The 20809-nt window shown below is 42.2% G+C and overlaps 1 protein-coding gene across 3 annotated transcripts in view; it reads right to left on the bottom strand.

Moving 5' to 3' along the window:
• Window positions 1-20809, bottom strand: part of PDZRN4 (PDZ domain containing ring finger 4) — a 252745-nt gene that overhangs the window by 44424 nt on the left and 187512 nt on the right. The gene's annotated exons all lie outside the window — the stretch shown is intronic.

The raw sequence follows: 20809 nt of genomic DNA, 5'->3' as shown, positions 1-20809 counted from the left end.
TAATAAACCAGAGAAAATTATGCTGCAAATGCAGCATAGCTTGGCAAAGCTAAAAGACTGTGGCAAGGTTTCTCTCTGCTATAGGCAAAGCAGCAAATTCCTCCCAGTCTAGATGAGGCCTTAGGGTATTAAAAAAGGTAACTGCAAGGCTAGGCGATGCTAAATTCATATGAATTCAGGTGTTTAGGGCAAAATTCCCAACTGTCAGCCCACTACAAAATGTGAGGGCTAATTTGTCAACGGCAGTCCGTAGCTAAGCCCTTGGACACAGGGGCTGTGCAACATCCTTACGCAGAAAATACGATTCTGCTGTTTCCAGAGTGATGGGGCTGCTGTTGACTGCTGCACATGACCTAACTGTTGTGAGCTGCTGTGGAGATGAGATGAACCTGTGCTGGGATAGGAAGGCAGGGTTTTCTAGTAAGAAATGGGAATATCTGGAGGGTACCAAAACCTGATTAAAATTTATATCCCTGGGAAAATCTCTACACTGGCAGCAAATCAGAAATAGGATTCTACTGCAAGTTCATGCCCAAATTAACTTTGTTGTATAGACAATGAAGTCGTAAAACTTCTGCTTAATGAACTAAGTCTAAACCCTCCCCAGAAATGGGACAGACCCCATAACTGACTTTTTCCCAGTGCCTGCAAATACTGGTTAAACCCACATTTCTTTGCCACATCACTCTTTTGTTCAAGAAATTCTTGGAACTTTTTTGTAAAAAAGGAAAAACACGCAAAAAAGAACAACGTCAGCAAACTCAAAAGAGCCATTCAGTAGCCTCAGTAACATTTTTAAGCCTGTCAGGAGAAGCATTTGCAATTAAAAATGTCATATTTTGAGGCAACACATGTAACCATAGTCCTGTCTATTTATGTGGATGGCTATGATACCGTTAACCATCAATTACATGTATATATCAACTCAATACATTTCCAGAGTATGTGCTCGAGTACAAGGTAGAACAAGCTTTCCTCTGACACAACTTCCAAAAAAGCAGCGCGTTCATGGCCACGTTATTCACGAGGACATGCAAAATAACGACACTGTAGCATAGCCACCAATGCAAAGGTCAATTAATCTTTCCAGCAAGCCCTGATGCTGTAGGTGGTGATGAGAAGGCTAGAAATTATCTGAACAGATTTCTACATATAAAAAAGCTCAAAACTCCCTGTGCTGAATGCCTGGGATCCCCAGAAGTACCATACCACTGCAGCCTAGACTGTGATCAAGTAATATGAACAGCAGCTGGCTGGGTCACCTAAGTTTAATGCATATGTATGGCTTCCCCGATGACCGAAGCCAAAAATGTTAAGATTTTATAGTTTAAATTATCATCCATCAAATTACAACCTTGGGTTACGTTAATCTAAGTTACATGGAAAAATATCAGTGGTATATAAGAGGAAGGGCCAGAACAGTCAAAGAACAAGTTATAAGAAACTAAAAGAAATTTCCCCAAGGAGCGAGCTTCTGCAAACCCTCTCCAATAGCACAAGTTATACTGCCAGGGTGTTCAGACTCAGCCCCGTCTAATAGAGGCAATTAGAGATAAAGCTTCAAGCCTGGGTCTTCTAGTCACTCTTCAGTTCCAGCCTCTGCTTCATTCTTGCTTCTAACTCAGATCCTATCAAGGACACAATTTTCCACAGTTTCTGCAGTTTTTGTACTGAGTAACTCTCATTCCTAAGGCCCTAGGAACACAAAAATTACTTTCCTGCCTCCCAAAATGCTTTTGATGATACATTTTAAGTTTTGGATTAGCTATGTGGTGTTTCTTCTAAAAGCAAATGCTTGGGAATAAATACCATAGCACTATATCAATTTTTTCCCCTATTCAAGTATAAAACACGCAATCCTTCTGTATCCCAGCTGAACCACATGGTTTTTGGCACAAGCTGACCATTTTATCACAGATCCGCATCAGCAAAACAAAAAGATATTTGGACAGCATACAAAACATATTATTAGATTTTTTTTTTTTTTGGAAAACCAGGAGCTCTGTTTATTCACATCAGTCAATACTTATCACTTATTCTGAGGAAATAGACATAAATTCACAACAATGCCATGTACATGCACATTTTATTTCTAAAGAAGAATAATATTTTAAAATCACATGAGTGTGAAAAATCTCAAAAGATACACATTTTCATTTAGCCTGGGAACCTATGGTTGACCTCTATTTTCATTTAAGTGCCTACTTCATTTAAAGACTTTAAAAACATTTCATCCTTTATGTCGGTTTCTTATGAAATACAAGCACTTCGGACACCCAATACTTGTTTAAATTGTCACTTGAAGTTCATCAACACACTTTGTCGATCTGCATAAAGGTCACGTAATTTATGAATGCCGCTTTTCTCAGAAGAAAATCTATAGCTGAATTACTCTATGCTGGCAGCTGTCCTGCCCACTTGAGGCTGGGAAGAGAGAATTTATTTTAAAACCTAAAGCCAATACTACAGACGGGGTTGGAAGCTCTCTTCATGTAGCTTCTTTAAGGGTTTTCTGTCTCCTGCGTTATCCCCCAACTTAACACTCACATATAGTTGCCCTGGGAGCTGTAGACAGCTGAGCACTTATTTACAGCAAGCCACTTACAGGTTCTTAGTGGATGATTAAATAAATTCCTTGTCTCAGAAAGGTTACTTTCAGTGGAATCCAGGGTACTATTTTAAGTGGATAGAGAAATCAGTCACTTTTAACAGTCAACACAAAGACATGGGAATACATTTGTTGTAGCAGATGGGCTAATTAATCCACAAGCAAGTTGTGAATGTTAAGTAAAGAATATATCTTTTCTCATGTAAACCATCCTCCTGCCCTGTTTGATTAAACTTCTGTTTAATGAACACTCTCCCCCTCGTTTTGGACACACTGCAAAGTCTGGGCCACTTGTCAACATCTCCCCCAGAGTGACTGGTGGCCACTGCCTGGATCCTGGCCATCCTCTTTAGATTCTTGCTCTATATCCAGCCACATGCAAAACTTCATCAGTGTCAGAAAATAAACAAGCAAACGGGCTTTGTCTTTCATGCGCAAATCAACTGACATTGGCCAACTGCCACTTCTAATGCCAGCACCGCTGTAGGCTTATTCCCACTCACACAGAGGTGGACAGCAGAGAAGGAAGGAGCGACAGGATAACAGGATAACAAAACAGTGACTATAAAAAAAATGTAGGCAAATGGTTGTTAGGTTATCCTTGTGCTTTGAGTTCTAAAAAAAAAAAAGAAAAATCAGTCCTTTGATGAAGACTGCTTCCAGGATTTAAGTGCCTGTGACTGAGAAATGGAATAGCCTTGTCTTCTAACACTTCTCTGTTGTTGATAATTTCTTTTAACACTGTCTAGAATTTTTGAATCAAGAGGGCTAGAAATGTTGATATGTGTCCTGTAGTCTTTACTTCCTCTCTATCAAGAGAAAAAGGAAAAAAGGAAAAAAGGACAAAAAAGGGAAAAAGGGAAAAAGGGGAAAAAGGGAAAAAAGGAAAAAAGATGTGTAGTCATGTGAATGTGACCATCACGGAAGGTGTCACATTAGCAGCTCATGAGATGACCTCCTATCCTCAGCAAATACCTGGCATATGCAAGTTAAAATTTAAGATCAGCTCTGCTGAAGTAAAATCCTTGGAGACCCTCCGTTTAATTAGTAAGGGCAAAGGGAAGAATAACCGGAGCATTCTGCTAGAGCAGGGACATCCAGACACAAGGGTTTCCCAGCGAAATGACAGAGATGCTGTCCAATGTGATGATGGAGTTCACACAAGGCTCACTGGCCTAGGAGATTTCAACCCCCATGCAGAAGATGCTTCTGACCTGACAGGTGCTAAATCTGTTCTCATCACAGCATTCTCTTCACCTCCAATCCCTTGCCCTAAATACATCCAGGCTACCACACCCTGGGTGCATCCTTGGATGGCAAACTGGCAAAAAGGATCAAACACTGTCCCTTAGTTTGACCAGTCCTTCTTTAGGACAGGAATTTGAGCCCTAACTACAAGCCACAGAAAAAGAACAAAACCATACCACCTTCCTCCCAGACTTACAGCTTTCGGCACATACAGCCTCTAGAAAACTTCCAGCGGTGAGGGCCACCAGCTGTGAGGCTCCCTGGGCAGGACAGGGGGGCACAGGACATGTGAGCTGCCAGTGACACACGTCCTGGAGAGGACAATGCAACTCTTCTGCTAACGCAAATGTGATAGCTCATCTACGGAAAGGGAATTCGACACGCTGACCTTTTAGGTTACAGTTCAGTACTAAGCTGCATTTCTTGAGCAGGTTAATCTGAAAGGTGGCAAATTCAGCCATTATCCAATACACTATCTCAGTCAGGGTTTGTGCAAGTTCAGTAAAGGGACAACTCCCTCACCTGTGCTGCTTGGGGACGTCGGCACTTGTCATCCTCCCACTGCGACAGCTGGACAGTCTGAACACTTAGTCGTGAGGTCTGCCTTCGCTAGCACCTCCCGGTACCAACATGAATGCTCAGCTAACCCAGATGGTGATGTAACAAGGCTGGAATGTATTTACTATGTAAATTGCTTTTAATATTGACAAACAGTTTTTCTGATGATATTAGGATTCTGCCTGAGGGCAATAAAGACTAAACTAGCTGTGGCATGCACAAAATATGTTGAGTTTCTTCTTGATATAATTACACCATCATTTATTACATTAATCATTGCAAACTTTTTCTATTTGTGGATAGGACATTATATAAATCTCTCACGAGATCTACCACATACAGAAACCCTTTGATGGTGAAAAATACAATCAAAGGCCAGTGTGTGTGCTCAGAACAAATCATTTTTATCTCTAAGCCCCTGCACTGAATACTGTATTCTCCTGTGAACTTCATGGTGTCTCTGCTCTACCACAAGCTCACTCTCCAATTTCTCTTCCAGGGTATGTACTTTTCTCAGGGAAGAGGCACTTCAAAAGGTAGTTGTCATTAAAGTTTTAGGAGATCAAATTAACGACATTCTTTAATCATCTGTAATTCCCAAAGAATAATGGAAGGGCTGAATGGCAGACTGCAGGACTCTGTAAATAACGTGTAGTCATTTTTCTTCTTTTCAGGGAATCACATTCTACATTTCACTAAAAAAAAAAAGTCTCTCTTTCACCTCTAAAAAAACCCCAGCCTTCCATGAACTCAGCCACGGCTGGCATCACCACATGAATGTTACACTTATCACTGTCATAACAATTCATCCACGTACAGACGCCTGAAACTCCTGGTCTCCTCCGAACCGAGTAGTTTAAAAAGATAGATGGCTGCCTTCTGGCTAATTGTGGGAGTTCTTTCATTACTATAAAAAGACTTTTTATATCTCAAGTGACTTTATAAGCAGTGAATAATGAGACTTAAAGACTTTGGAAAAGAGTCCACTGATCAAATGCTAGGATAACTTATGGGCACGGTGACCTTTTCCTCAGTAAGATACTCCAAACTGCTGCTGTCGGCATGTTATTAAAATTCCCCATTTAAGGCGTGCAGCTAAGCACCAGGCAGATTTTATTTTTTATTTTTAAATCCAATTTAAGGTAGCACAGCAAGAGCTAGAGCTCTCCCAGGGCTGAAGACTAACTCCCGCCCGCTCCAGCTGTGCAGGAGCAGGACAGATGGCAGCAGCAGAGCGGGCAGCTGGCCGGGTCTCACCGCCCTGCTCCCAGCTGCGGTGCCAGCACCGGGAGCCTGCTTCCCCCATGCACACCAAGGGAGCACGTTTCTGCCAACACGTCCACCAGCAAGCACCAGCGCACTGGGCTGGCTCTTAAAAGCTGCAGAGAAGAGCAGCCGACAGCATGTCGCCTCCTGCCTCCTTAGTAAGTAGAGTTTTGCCTTGGCCAAGAAGGCGCTCCATGAACCAGTGTTTCACTGCGATGTTAAACCCAACATCAGAGCGCTGAGCCTGGTCCCATCCCTGACTGAAATCCTGGCCAGCCCCGGGTGCTGCCACACATCTAACGCAACCAGACATCCTGCTGGGGTGCTGACCATATGAAATGCCATGGTTAGAGTGCTTCCCAGCATCTTTTGCTTTTGCAAAATCTGCGCTTGCTTTTCTTTAATGAACATACAACAGACTTGCTCTACTTTAACATGCATTTCTCACTGTGTATCTGTTTTAATTGTCATCTTGAAGAAACAGAAAAGGCTCCTACTCTCCTGAAATAAAACTTGGAGGGTCCCTTTCTTTATTTTTCCATTCTTCTCTCATGCTGCCTCGACACTAATTTGACACTGTTGTTCTCCATTGATTTTCATGGCTTCACTCCAGAAGAAGCATATTGGCTATTTTTTTGGGGCATAATAGTACTTGCAAAAATTCCTTCCAGCTTTTTACAGGACTAAACGTTTTAAAAATATTTTTCACGAGCTCACATGTATTTACAGTGGCTCAGTCACGGGGGCTGACACAGCAATAGATTACAATGAAGTTTAACTTCATCCTGCCTCTGGAACATGGCATATGGCAACTTCCTTGATCTCTTTTTCAAAGAACAAGAAAATGTGAATTCAGAGGAACCACTCATTTGATAAAACGAAGCAAGCAATGGGGCCTTACCTACATTTAAAAGTCCATCAGATGCTTGTGTAACAGAAAGTTCCAGTAGCTCTTAGGAAAGCTTAGCAACAATTTTTATTTGAACATCAAGAGAGCAGGTAATATTAATGATAGCATGCTTGTACACGTTCAGTTACACACAATGAACACAAAAGAAACTACATGTAGATGCATAGAAAAGGGATCTTATGAAACATATTTGTGTCTGTTTCTTCCCTTTTGCTTCTCTCTCTCCTACTTCGATCCTCCATTAAAGAATATTTAGTCATGTAAGATTACTTTATTTTTCTACTGAGGGATGGCATACTGCACTGACACAGAAATATTTTAAGAAGTTGTTCATTTTTAAAGTTTAATTGCCATGTTCCTTCTTAGCAGGAAAACTGGTAAGGGATATGAATATTAGGACCAGCTTAATTCTATCTTATTTATACAGCACCATGGCGGTGTACACGTCTTCAGTAGTAAGAGCTGCAGCTCCTTCCTGGCTGAAAATCAATTACAGCTGCTATTTCTGTCCCAGTGTTTCTATGTCTGTTCTTCCTTCTGGAGTGTCTCTCTCCTTCCTCTCTCTGTATCTCTGCCTTTCCTCACCACTTCCTTCCTCTGTTTTATTTCATTTGCCTCTTTGGCTTCCCTCCCTTATCTTTCTCTTGCTCCTTTGACTTCCTTTATCTTCTTGGGTTTGGTCTCTGCAGCGTCAGCAGCAGCAACCACTCCTGTACGGCTTTAGTATGTAACACCTGCAAAGGGAACCTTCACCTGCATGAAGTCTACGCCTGAAGCCCCTCCATACCAGCTTCAGGAGAGAACGAAGTAGCTGGCTTGTTTTTGCAATGGACTCTTAAAAAATCAGCGAAGGGCAATTACCGAGGAAGTTCACACAATGCTCATCAGTTTCCTTTTCCCAGGCAATTCCGGATTTATGGCAAGACTCTGTCAGAGCTGCTGCTCCAGCTCTCCAAGGCATGGCAAGGCTGTTAAGCATCAAATGCCTGAAAAATATGGCAGAGAGCTTACACATGGCTGGTAGCCAAGGCTGGGCAGTCAACTGGCCACTGAATACGCTGCATGAATCAGATTTGTACCGTTGCCTTACAATACTACAAATATCACTGAAATCCAAGCAGATTTTGAAGAATCCCTGTGCTAACTATTCAGAGAAAAAACTGGGCTTTGGGTACATGTGCGCAGTTCTTGCTGCTTTCAGTTGCTGTGCACTGACATCAGATGGTGCAGTTTAGCATACAGAGCAGAAAAGACCTTTTAACATCAGGAACAGAGTAATTCTTTCTGTTCGGAGCAACAGTTATCCTTTAATATGTAATGAGATTATTTGACAGGCTTTTGATTATCTTATGTAAAAGCAGCACGAACAATTTAATTAAAACACTGAAAAAATACTGCAATCCACACTTTATACCTCCTATACTTATGTATTTAGAAAAAAATGCCTAGGTGCAAGGACTGTGTCTTTTTGGTTATACAGTATCGAGCACCACAGAGCCCCAAAGTAAGTAGGGCCTTCTAGATACTGCTGCAGTAAAAAGAATGATTATACATCTGTGCCGAGAATTTAGACAATGAATTACAAGGGGACATGAATTAAAATAGACACGCTTGAAAATAAAGTTTATGGCCTAGACAATGAAAATACTTTAACCATGGCACACCATGGGATATCAAGAGAAGGACAATGTCATCTTTGTTTTGTCTCAGGAATAAAGTCCTTTTAAAAATGTGGTTTTCTTTTTTTAATTTAGATGACATTTCATAAAAGAAAAAGGTAGAGACCAGTGAAAGAAGAAATAAGGCACTTTATTTTTTACGTTATATATTAAAAGACAAGTGTTAGGTGCACATAAATTCCTGCTGGCAATATACAAATTATATACACAGGATTATTTTATAAAGGGAGATATAAGTTCTATATGTGCTTATAAAAGAATGATTAACAGCTGACTATCTAGAAATGCTTTTAATAAGCTTTAAAAACAGCATAGTATTTGTAAAAACAAAGTTCCTGAACAAATGAAGTCATTTCACCAAAATCAACAACGCTGAAAGGTAACACTTCTCAACTGAGCTTCTTAATTAAACCTCACAGACAGATATTAAGATGCCATATTTGCCATCTTACAATGACTTCTACCTTGTGCTGTTTATTTACATTAAATTCTGCAACCTTCTTCAGTGGGAGGCAAGAAACTGTGGCAAAACATAAAATTTCTATGCTGGGCACAAGTATAAATTGGGAGAGGAGTGGCTGGCGAGCAGCCCTGCAGAAAGGGATCTGGGGGTGCTGGTCGAGAGCGAGCTCAATATGAGTCAGCAGTGTGCCCTGGCAGCCAAGAGGGCAAACCGCATCCTGGGGTGCATCAAACACAGTGTAACCAGACGGTCAAGAGAGGTGATCATCCTGCTGTATCCTGTGTTGGTGCGGCCTCACCTTGAGTACTGTGTGCAGTTCTGGGCACCACAATTTAAGAAGGATGTGAAGCTCCTTGAATGTGTCCAGAGGAGGGCAACAAAGCTGGTGAAAGGTCTGCAAGGAATGTCCTATGAGGAGCCGCTAAGGACTTTGGCTTTCTCTAGCTTGGAGAAAAGGAGGCTGAGGGGCAACCTCATTGCTCTCTACAGCTTCCTGAGGAGGGGAAGTGGAGAGGGAGGTGCTGATCTCTTCTCCCTGGTATCCAGAGATAGGACATGTGGGAATGGTTCAAAGCTGCATCAGAGGAGGATCAGACTGGACATTAGGAAGCACTTCTTTACCAAGAGGGTGGTCAAGCACTGGAACAGTCTTCCTAGAGAGGTGGCTGGTGCCCCAAGCCTGTCAGTGTTTAAGAGGCATTTGGACAATGCCCTTAATAAAATGCTTTAACTTTTGGTCAGCCCTGAAGTGGTCAGGCAGTTGGACTAGATGATCACTGTAGGTCTCTTCCAACTGTAAATATTCTACTCTATTTTATTCTAAAATATTCTAAAAAATTCTATTCTATACTCACAGAAACCAAAATATGATGTTACAATATTAGAGCTCGTAAAATTTTTATTTGTACTTTAAATAGGAGGCAGGCAGGGAGGAGCAGCATAGGCTTGCAACTGGATGGATATATTGTGGCAAAGTGCCAATTTCAACCAAGTCCTAATTCTAGATGTTCTTACAGCTCAGATGTACCTGGATTCAAGGGTTTCTTCTCGGATTACTTGTTGAAAAGGTTATGTTTTAGAAAGGCTCAGTTGCAGAAAAGCATATTTTTCCCCTTAAATTTAAAATCAAATAGGATCCTGTTTCAAAATCCACATCATGTAGGACTTGAGAGTAGCTTTCATGTTACTGCTGATAGATATATTCTTTAAGAAAGCCAGGTTCCTTTAAATTTTCATGGTAAGCTGGCTTTACAAGCTAGTCAAGTAAAATGTCATAGCATAAAGTTATTGGTGAAAAGAACTGCAGTTGAAAAGCAGAGACTTCCAATAAATTGAGAAATGTCTGAACCCAGTTCAAAATGGCAGGGCAAAATTTAAACAAACCTTCCCCACCCGAGGAGAGGCAGACAGGCATAAATCATTCCCGGCAATCAATTCTGCTATTTGAATTCGTCCTGACACTTGTTGGGCTCGGTTGCTGACATGGAACCATGGCAGAAAGGCCAGGCCACCGGGGAAATTTGGCCAGCTTCCACATCTGAGAGTGAACCACCCGACCGCAGGTCTCCAACCCTCATAGCACTGTTCTTTGTTCCAAGCAAAAACCATTTTGTCTGCTGTGTTTCAGGTCTGCCTCCAAGATCTCAGGATAAAGAAAATTATTTGATTACTATTCATACAAGAGGTGGGAAATATTCGGTGAGATTCCAGCCAGGAATGGCACAGGTAGCTTTTCAGGCAGATAATTTAAAAATAAACCTACCAAGTTAAAATTCATGGCTTTGTTTCTCACTGTGACTACTTTGCGGTTAATTATTGATATTCTGTTAGACATCAAGCAAAACGTCTGAGAAAAGAAACTGCAGGTTTTGAATTATGTGAAAATTCAATATTTACATACGTAGGAGAGAAATCTGCTCTTAATGGAGATTCTCAGTGTATTGGATTTGTGTGGCAAGGTTTTGGTAGTGGGGGGGCTACAGGGGTGGCTTCTGTGACAAGCTGTTGGAAGTTTCCCCTATGTCCGATAGAGCCAATGCCAGCTGGCTCCAAGAGGGACCTGCCGCTGGCCAAGGCTGAGCCCATCAGTGATGGTGGTAGTGCCTCTGTCATAACATATTTAAGAAGGGGAAGAAAACCTGCGCAACTGCAGCCGGAGAGAGGAGTGAGAATATGTGAGAGGAACAGCTCTGCAGACACCAAGGTCAGTGAAGGAGGAGGGGGAGGAGGTGCTCCAGGCACCAGAGCAGAGATTCCCCTGCAGCCCTTGGTGAAGACCATGGTGAGGCAGTGTTGTGGTTTAACCCCAGCCAGCAACTAAGCCCCACACAGCCACTTGCTCATTCCCCTGCGCTGGCTGGGAGGGAGGGAGAGAATCAGAAGGGTAAAAGTGAGAAAACCCATGGCTTGAGATAAATAGGTTTAATAGGTAAAGCAAAAGGCATGCATGAAAGCAAAGCAAAACAAGGAATTCATTCACTACTTCCCATGGGCAGGCAGGTGTTCAGCCATCTCCAGGAAAGCAGGGCTCCATCAGGCATAACCATTACTTGGGAAGACAAACACCATCACTCCAAATGTCCCTCCCCTTCCTTCTTCTTCCCCAGCTTTATATGCTGAGCATGATGTCGTATAGTATGGAATAGCCCTTTGGTCAGTTGGGGTCAGCTGTCCCAGCTGTGTCCCCTCCCAACTTCTTATGTACCTGGCAGAGCATGGGAAGCTCAAAAGTCCTTGATTTAGTATTAAACACTACTTAGCAACAACTAAAACATCTCTGTGTTATCAACATTGTTTTCAGCACAAATCCAAAACATAGCCCCATACTAGCTACTATAAAGAAAATTAACTCTATCCCAGCAAAAACCAGCACAGGCAAGCTGTCCCCCTGCAGCCCATAGAGGTTAACGGTGGAGCAGGTATCCACCTCCAGCCCATGGAGGTTAATGGTGGAGCAGGTATCCACCTCCAGCCCATGGAGGTTAATGGTGGAGCAGATATCCACCTCCAGCCCATGGAGGTTAATGGTGGAGCAGATATCCACCTGCAGCCCATGGAGGACCCCACACCAGAGCAGGTGGATGCACCCAAAGGAGGCTGTGACCCTGTGGGAAGCCCATGCTGGAGCAGGCTCCTGGCAGGACCTGTGAACCCATGGAGAGAGGAGCCCACACTGGAGCAGGTTTGCTGGCAGGACTTGTGACCCTGTGGGGGACCCATGCTGGAGCAGTCTGTTTCTGCAGGACTGCACCCTGTGGAAGGGACCCATGCTGGAAGAGTTTGTGAAGAACTGCAGCCCATGGGAAGGACCCATGTTGGAGAAGTTTGTGGAGTCCTTCCCCTGAGGAGGAAGGAGAGGCAGAGACAATGTGTGATGAACTGACCGCAACCCCCATTCCCTGTCCACCTGCGCCACTTGGGGGGGAGGATGTAGAGAAATCAGGGGTGAAGTTAAGCCTGGGAAGAAGGGAGTGGTGGGGGGAAGGTGTTTTAAGATTTGGTTTTATTTCTTATTATCCTACTCTGATTTGATTGGTAATAATTCCCCGCCCCCCCCCCCCCCAAGTCGAGTCTCTTTTGCCCATGACAGTAAGTGGTGAATGATCTCCCCCTGTCCTTATCTCGACCCATGAGCTTTTTGTTATATTTTTCTCCCCCTGTCCAGCTGAGGAGTGGTAGAGTGGCCTTGGTGGGCACCTGGTGTCCAGCCAGGGTCAACCCACCACACTCAAAGAAGATTTTTGTGGGAAAGAATTTGCACACTGGCCTCAAGTGCTTTCATTAATACCAAATGGAAATACCATCATGCTCAGTTGTCAGTGCAGAAGTCTCACTAAAACACAGTTAAGGTAGCAAGTGCTATCTTACACATATCCAGAACATGCATTTTTTTCCCCACCTTCTCCAAAACTCAGCCTTAGGAAAACCCAGAAATGGTGAGGTCAGGTACCCAGCTGTGAAATCTTAATCTCCAGCTTCCCCCTGATGCCTGCTGCAGTCAGTGGAAACGAGCTGCAAGCAAGCCATCACATCCAGTACGTCGCACAGCTCTGTCGAGCAAGAGAGATTACTTGGAGCAGCTTGTGATACTGTGATCTCAGAGAGGGCAATGCTGTCCCACCTGACATCCTCATGCGTGATCAGCAGATGAGGTGCATGACTACCAAAAGGGATTCAGTATCCTCATTTCACCCCATGTTGTTTGGGTAGGAGGAGGCACAGAGCCCCTCAGAGCCTTTCAGGCAGGAGATGCACGTGGTCTATGGGGCAAGTGAAGAGCCATCGTGCACAAGAGGCTGGAAGCAAACTCAAAAGGCACTTCTGGAGCTGCCATCGAAGCCTTGCAGTTAAGCAGCCACTTCTCCCCACCAGGTCTTCCCTTTTACTCCAGGCCCAGGATAGTCAGTCAGACTTCTTTAAAAGTAAGGAAACCAATGGAACACAAGAGTTTCCCTTAAAAAATGAGGACAGTAAGGATTGGGGGCAGTAACAGCTGCATATTGACACAGTAGCCTAATGAAAAAGTCATTTGCCTAGAAATTGGGAAAGCTGAACTCAGCATAACTGAGTATGAAATCATGTCTTCCACTCTGCAAGGGAGTCTTTCCATCAGGTTACTGTACATTTTGGAATGCAAGAAATTATACACTGCTTTCTGAAGCTATAATTTGAAGTAATTAAATATCATCTAACCAACTATTACATAGGGCTGGAGTTAAGGAGCTAGTGTGGGTAGATGAAGGCTACTCTTCTGAAATGCTCCCGCCGTCCCAGTCAAACGGGTACAACAGCTATGTTCGGAAATCTCCTAGTAGTGCAGCAAATGAGAGAAATAACACGTCTAGTCTCAATCTCTGGCTCTCTTATTATTACATTCTGATTACCGTACTTTCCTAAACCGTGACTCATTACGTCTCTTCTCTTTTTTTCCTTCACCTTCTTGCCTCAACATTTAGCCTCCTCCCCTCCTCCTTTCACCCCCCCGAGGGTTCCCAGGTAAACCTCCCAGTCCTGCTGAAGCCACTGGTATTTTAGAATACATTAGACATGTCATTAGGAATTGGCAGGTGAAGTTTGCTGATATTTCTGCAAAGGTCACTAATAAAAGTATTAAACAAGATCACTGCAAAGACAAACCCTTCTGGAGCTCCAGCAGTAACCTCTCTCCAGCCTTTCACTTTCCTTTTTAACACTACATGTAGATAGATATTCCTCCAGAGTCAACTCCATATCCTCCTTACGACCACTTATCTAACCGCTTCTGTTCCACTTTAGCTAGTATTTTCCCTTATAATACCACATCAGATATTTTTATTTACCTGAAGTCCAGATAAAGAGGACCTATCACATATGCCTCGTCAAGATAAGGCATTTGCTAATCAAAAAGTCTATCAGGTTATCCTGGCTTTGTAACCATCTACCCCTGCTTAGTCTGCGATTCATTATATCCCACTTACCCTTTGCCTCCCCTATGTGTCATCATCCTTTTCTTCAAATTGTACTTTAACACCTTCCACACTGTGTATGCTGAACTTGAAGGCTAGCAAATCCCACAATGATCCTAAGCATAGGTACACCATTTAATGTTATTCTACCATGTCCTGCATGCTAAACTAGTTTAACAAATCTCCCTATTCATCCTGGCTACTACTTCTCTCAACACCGGTGTCCCTTGCTTCACAGTTATGCCAGTATAACTACTTCTGGGGGCTGTGCTAAAAACTGGATCACTGAAAAACCCTGTTTCAGAAATTGCCTTTATTAAAATGCTAGGGTTATTTACCCTACAGGTAATTGCCTTCTCCCTCCATATTGCCTGTGTTCCACTCAAATCCCCTCTCCTACCCCTTCACTCTTCAGGTCCTTTTCCCCTCCACTCAAAACCCGTACCTGTGCAAATCCTTCCAAGAGGTTTTTAAACTTTTCTGCTTGATGCAGATTGTATCTCCCCAAAGGAAGGAAATCTTATTCAAAAGGGGAAGACTGTCATAAAATGACTACTTGCCATAGGTTGTATTTCATGCAACTACCTGGCACAAGGCACAGGCGGTGTACAGCAGAGCAAACCAGGTCTTCAGGTTGAAGAGGAAGACAGCAATCGCTCTTCACTACTAAACACCTCGCATTTGCAGTTAAACTTCTCTGATGCAGACCTACATTAGGCTCATGTTTACATTGCAAGAATTACAATTTATGCTGTTTTCAATTTTGCCACCAAGTAGTAGACATGTCCTACATAAGATGGGGCATCGAGTGGATGAAGCATATGCAACACAATCAAAACTGAGCTCTGATTCCTGAACACACAAAAAAATGTAATGTGACCTTTCAGTTTTAAGAAAATTTACCTTTCTGGGGGAATACACCTCAGAAGCCTCAAGTGACCTCAAATTTGGGACACTAACCCTCAAATGATCTTCTATGAGGCACATCAACTATCAGGAAAATTCAAACTGAATTTCAGAGTCCTTAAGAGTTTCCCATTTAACCACACTCAACCTTAAGAATAGAGAGACTTGTGCTTCACCAAAATCAACAAGGACTACACTTTGGACATCCTTTGGTATCACAAAGCATTGGCAGCATGAGAATAATAAGCAAATCTCCAGCATTCACTTCCATCTCAGTTTCATCTATAATACTGCCAGTAACATGCTTCAGCAGCTCACCAGATTCTACAATCAACTCTGACATGAGCTGAAGAAAAATCTATATTCCCCTTGTATCATCTAACTTTCACACAAAACCCATGGCTACCTATTCTGACCATTAATTTTCTGCATGTCCATCTGAAGACATGGACCACCTGCTGGTCAGTGGGTGAAAGTTATCAGTTCCACCAATCTAATAGCAGTTTTTGTAAGCTTTAGGGAAGACCAGCCTTCAGGTGACTTAGGTGGTATCACCTAGGCCAAATTACAGAGCAACCAGACAAAATGCTCACCCAGCCAACTGCTTACTGTGTTGACTTTCCGTCTGGGACACCAATCGCATCCACTCACACTTAAATCCAAAAGAGGTGTCTAGAAGAAAAGGGAAGCAGTGGTACATCTGCCTCTTCACAAATGCCGGAAGACATAAAAACTGGGGAGATATGGGGGAAAAAACCCCAGATATATATAGAAATAAGGATTTTTCCATACACAGAGGGTAGGCAGGGTTATCTAGCTGCATAGCTGCAAATACTTATCCAAGCCAAAATACACAGGTCTTGAGCTACTGCACAAGTACATTTACTCACATAATTTATGCAGGAAAAAATCTGTTAGTTTTAATTTGAAATATACAGCATGGGAGAAGACACTCAAGACCACCAAATGTAGACATCTAATTTAACCGACTATTCTCCTTCTATAGTCAAAGACAAGAGACGGGAGGAGAGGGCGAGTCAGAGACGTAAACCAGCTGTGAGTAAGCTGAATCACCCTCTGGAAATTGCCACCTCTCTCCAATGACAACAGGGAGTCTAGAGAAATGAGCAGGTTATAAATTTCAGCACCTTGGATGATGTGTGACTATTCTTTTAATTTACCAAATGGCATGACCTCAGTTTTGGAGAATTTAGACACAAAAATTCAGGCATTAAAATAAAATAGGTGAAGACAGGAAGAGAACAGATTTTTTAAATGCTGAAAAATTATAAATATATTTTATTATGGCTTTTGGTAATCCAGGGAGAACATCTCTATTAATAGATAGCAGTATTCAAGGGTGTTGTAAACATATTTCCCAGGATGAGGTCTGATTTATAGTCTTGGACAGAAATTATTCTTCCCATGTCTTATAAAAGCAGAAAAAAGCGTTCACTCAGCATGGTTTCAAGTTACACAAGTATAACACAGAGGAGACTCAACTGCTTCTTGATGCCTTCTGTGTTGCCATAAGTTAGCTCAAAGATGGGTTTATTTTTTTAGACTAATATTTTACAGGCTGTTAATCCAGAAAGTGGATTATTGCCTTTGGGTATTTTGTGAAAAAATAAAATAGAAAACAACTGAGGTATTCCATTTAGTATAGCTGTTGCTGTGCATGGGCAATAATTTATTTTTCTCCCATAATATATTAGGCTTCTCAGCACTTGGACTTCCTAAAGCAGCTTCACTAACATAGTTGGCTATAAACCCCTCAGAGCCCATCTTGTCAATGATCTGTGAATTTAGAAGGATTTACACAAAAGATCATAATGAGCTGGGTTTGAAAGAGGCTGCAAAGGTGTGAGGTATTTATCCTGAAGCCTGGAACAGCTATGATGGAGATAAGTATTGTGCCAGCTCTTGCACTCAGACAATGAGTGTTTTTTCATTTAAAAGTTATGTTACAAAAAAATGGAAGCAGAGCTGTGAATTGGACAGCGCAGGACTGAGAATGCCCAAGGTCTGCCTTTATCACTGGCTTGGCTCTGTCATTTTGCACAGTCACTTAACTTGGCTATATTTTGACTTTTTCCCTATCTGTTGTTATGCTGAAAGTAAAACAGTAGAGTTCTACTCTGACTTAAATAGTAAGCTATTGATTTTTTTATATATATATAGAACATAAGATTTTATTTTTTGCCATATATGCAGAGCATCATCTCCAAGTATGACACATGCTTGTTGCACTACACCTCAGAAACTGCACGGCTGAGTTAAGGTTTGCAAAGCACTTCTGAATCTCAAAAAAGAGCACAGTCGCAAAGCAAGTTGTAATAAGGACAGATGTTCAAGTTTGATAAAAGCTGCAGCAACAGCACAAAGGGATAACAAGCGAAAGTTATGACGGACATTTGACCCTCAATTCGTTCGTTTATCTCCAAATGTCATCAATGTTTAAGACTGGTATTGGATGAGTTACAAAGAGGGGAATCACAGAACAGTGTTAGCAGAAATAGGACAGTTCTTGTGCCAGAGTATCTGCATTTCCATCTATCTGATATCTGAAGGACTCCATTTAAGGTCTGGACACCAGCTGGCAGATACAGTTGGTGCCACAGATGTAAATGGCTTGCAGGTACAGCTCCTGGAAAATACGATGGCTGCAAAGAACATCTCCCAGCTGGGAGCGTTTTGCACGGCTCCATTCAGCTCTGCCTCTAGCATGTTCCCTCTGCAGCAGGCTGGCACACTGCTGGCACCAAAAACAACTCTGCCCTGAGGTTTCTGACTCTCAGCTTCAGTAACACAGTGGAGACAGGCAGACTTAACCACAAAATTGGGGTCTCTGTGCACTTAACTTGCACGCTGTAGCACATGGATACAGCTGGGTCAGGACACTACTACACTGGCTTGCTTTTAACTTGTGATGTGTAACATATGCCTGTTTGTGCTTGGAGTCTGTTCTTTGTCACACTGCATGAGAAAGGCTTTTAAACCACCATTCACAGGACATTTGACACGTTCAGAAATTCATTTATGTGTCAAAAGAATGGACTAGAGAAGTCCTCAGGATGAAGAGAAAAAGCTAGAATATATATTGTTATATACAGTAACTAGCCCCCTGGAACATGCATGTAAAAGAAGGCTTGTGACGTGTAAAATTAATCTTAATTAAAAAAAAAAAAGTTTTGTGAAAAAAGTTAGAGGCATATTTGATGGGAGGCCAGAATATTGTTGCCTGAAGTAGAAAGATTTTTATAGACCAAGATGTGCAAAACTGGAACATAATTTTTGCCAAGCACAAATTAAGCTAATGTAACATTAAAAGCTGGTGGCTCATATACATTAAAAACATGATATTAGGACACAGACTGTGCTATGACAATTGATCTGTGCAGAGACATGATAGGGATGATCCGCACCCAGCTAGGAACTCGAACATCAACTTGCTATTTATCCTGTGGCATATTCAGGATGAGCTTTCTGAACACTAATATTAATCCAAACAAAGGTGTGCTTTCTTTTTGCCAAAAGACATTAACGACAGGTAAAAAAGAACAAAAAGGAATGAAGCCTTATGAAAGGTAAGGCAGCACTTCTAGAGACAGTATATATAATTTTGTTATGATGCATAGCTCTTCCTTATGTTGGATCTTATATTCCTCACCCTGCAGAAACTTCATCGAAGCTGTCCAGAGGAATTCTGCTGCCTTCAGGAGGAGAAGGAAAAAGAGGGAATAAGATAGAAGAGCAGCTTATATTCCAGAATGGTGTAATTGTAAACTAAAGTTCCCTTGGAGGACATTGGAGATTATCTTTACACTGCTTGTCTCCACCTTCAGCTAAGAAATCAGATTTCCTTCCATGCTGCCTCTGCCTCCCTCCCCTGTAGTCTCTCTCTGACCTTTTTGTTAATAAATATTTTTACCATTAAAAAATCACTTGCAACTTTGCCCCCTCTTGTTCACAGGGAACCACACAGAAAACAAAGACAAAAGACAACAAACAAGAATTTTAAAAAACCAACAAAGCAACAGAATGTTACCGTGTGATCACACACCTTGTGGCAAGTGACCACACCACTTGAGGCTCACGGGTCTGATAAAATGATAGCCTCACAGCTGGGGTGTCCACCAGGAAACAGATGATCTGAGTCCAAGGCCCTCCACAGTCTGGAGGGCTCAAACCTTTACGGGACTTTGCTCTAACCACAGGGCCATAAGGTAGTGTGCTCTGGGAGCTCTGCTGCTACTGCAGGAAAAGGACAAATGCAGAAGTGGCTGGTGAGGGACACAAGATGAGGCACCTCCCTGAGCAAAGTTCACTTGGACACATGTGCTCTAATCCCCGCCTTGCTCATCGCCATGACCTGTAGGGCTGCCTTTCCACACTCCTGAACGACACGTGCTCCAGCCAGCGACATCGCACCCTGACCCAGTCCCAATCTTTATTTCTTTAATTTTTCACTAGTGTGACATAAAGGGTCTGCTACCCCCCACGCGTGCCCACACTCATGCATGGAGCTGCCAAAAATCCCAGGCATTTGGGCTCCAAAAGACAAACACCCTGTCCCCTTTAAAGAAAGTTTCACTATCTACAAACTAATTTCTCAGAGATCTCTGCTGAAAATAGTTCAGCAGTAATGAGAAAGAGAGATTTCAAGAGTACTGATGGCACGCAGAAAAACAAAACCTGTGGATTTTTGTAGGAGCTCTTTGCTTTCTTGGTCCCATTGGAAAACTCAACCCTAACTTTATTCATAAATCATGAAGGAAAACACAGCTCTAAGCCACCTCCTAGCCACACAACAGTCAGCTCATCAAAACAGGAGTGGGATGCAAACCACCAGACACCACAGAGGAATTTAGGTGAGATTCCCAGACTTTGAGGACAGCCGACAAGGAGTCTACGCCTCCAGAAACAAAGACAAGCTGCACACTGAAAAGCAAACACCTCCATCTCTTAAAGTAAGTCTCTGCTGCTGCTTCTGTTACTGTGTCTGGTTGGTACACTGTTTACCACATTTGCACATCAAAATAATTATCATCTGCAGCCTTTCAAAATTATTTTCCAAAGATAAAACAATCATGCCAAGGACTAGTAAAAGCTCTTCACTGTTCCATATCTGCACAAATTATCTTGTATTTCAGATTATTTTATGTACATTTAATCACTACAGATTAATTAGATGGCATACAGAAACCAGCAAAACACTGAAGAGCTAACTTCAGTTTAAGTGCACATGCAGATAACTTGTGGCTTTTTAGAACAATTTTAATTAAAAGTACTAGAAAAACCATCCAGCTGAAAATATTGGGAGCTTTGGGATGGGCTTAGCATAGCTAATTAATTGTATATTTAATCAAAGCAGCCTTTGGCTGTAATTAATAATCTATTTTCCTCTAGTAATAAATATAGTAATTCTGTGAAACAGAATACATAATTTGCAGAATGCCATATGTACAGAAGATCCATACTGAAAAGAGATCATTGCAATCCCCACCTTCAGAGAGCAGGTTGTTTTCCTTTTAAATATATAAGACGATTTTGAAATCAGTTTAAATGTCATGTCATAACAACAATTTCTGAAAAAGATGCCCCCAAGTGCCTTGGATTCCTCCAAAAGAGGAAAAATCATCTAAAGTGACAGTGGGTTTGAATGAGCCTGACTTTTCCAGTGAACAATAGAGAGAATGCAAGAAATGTCCCACTGGCTCAGACCAA

This window comes from Ciconia boyciana, chromosome 1 (genome assembly GCF_034638445.1).
Source record: "Ciconia boyciana chromosome 1, ASM3463844v1, whole genome shotgun sequence".
Taxonomy (NCBI): Eukaryota; Metazoa; Chordata; class Aves; order Ciconiiformes; family Ciconiidae; genus Ciconia; species Ciconia boyciana.
Note: the sequence above shows the minus strand (reverse complement) of the source record. Positions and strands in the feature narration are given on the sequence as shown.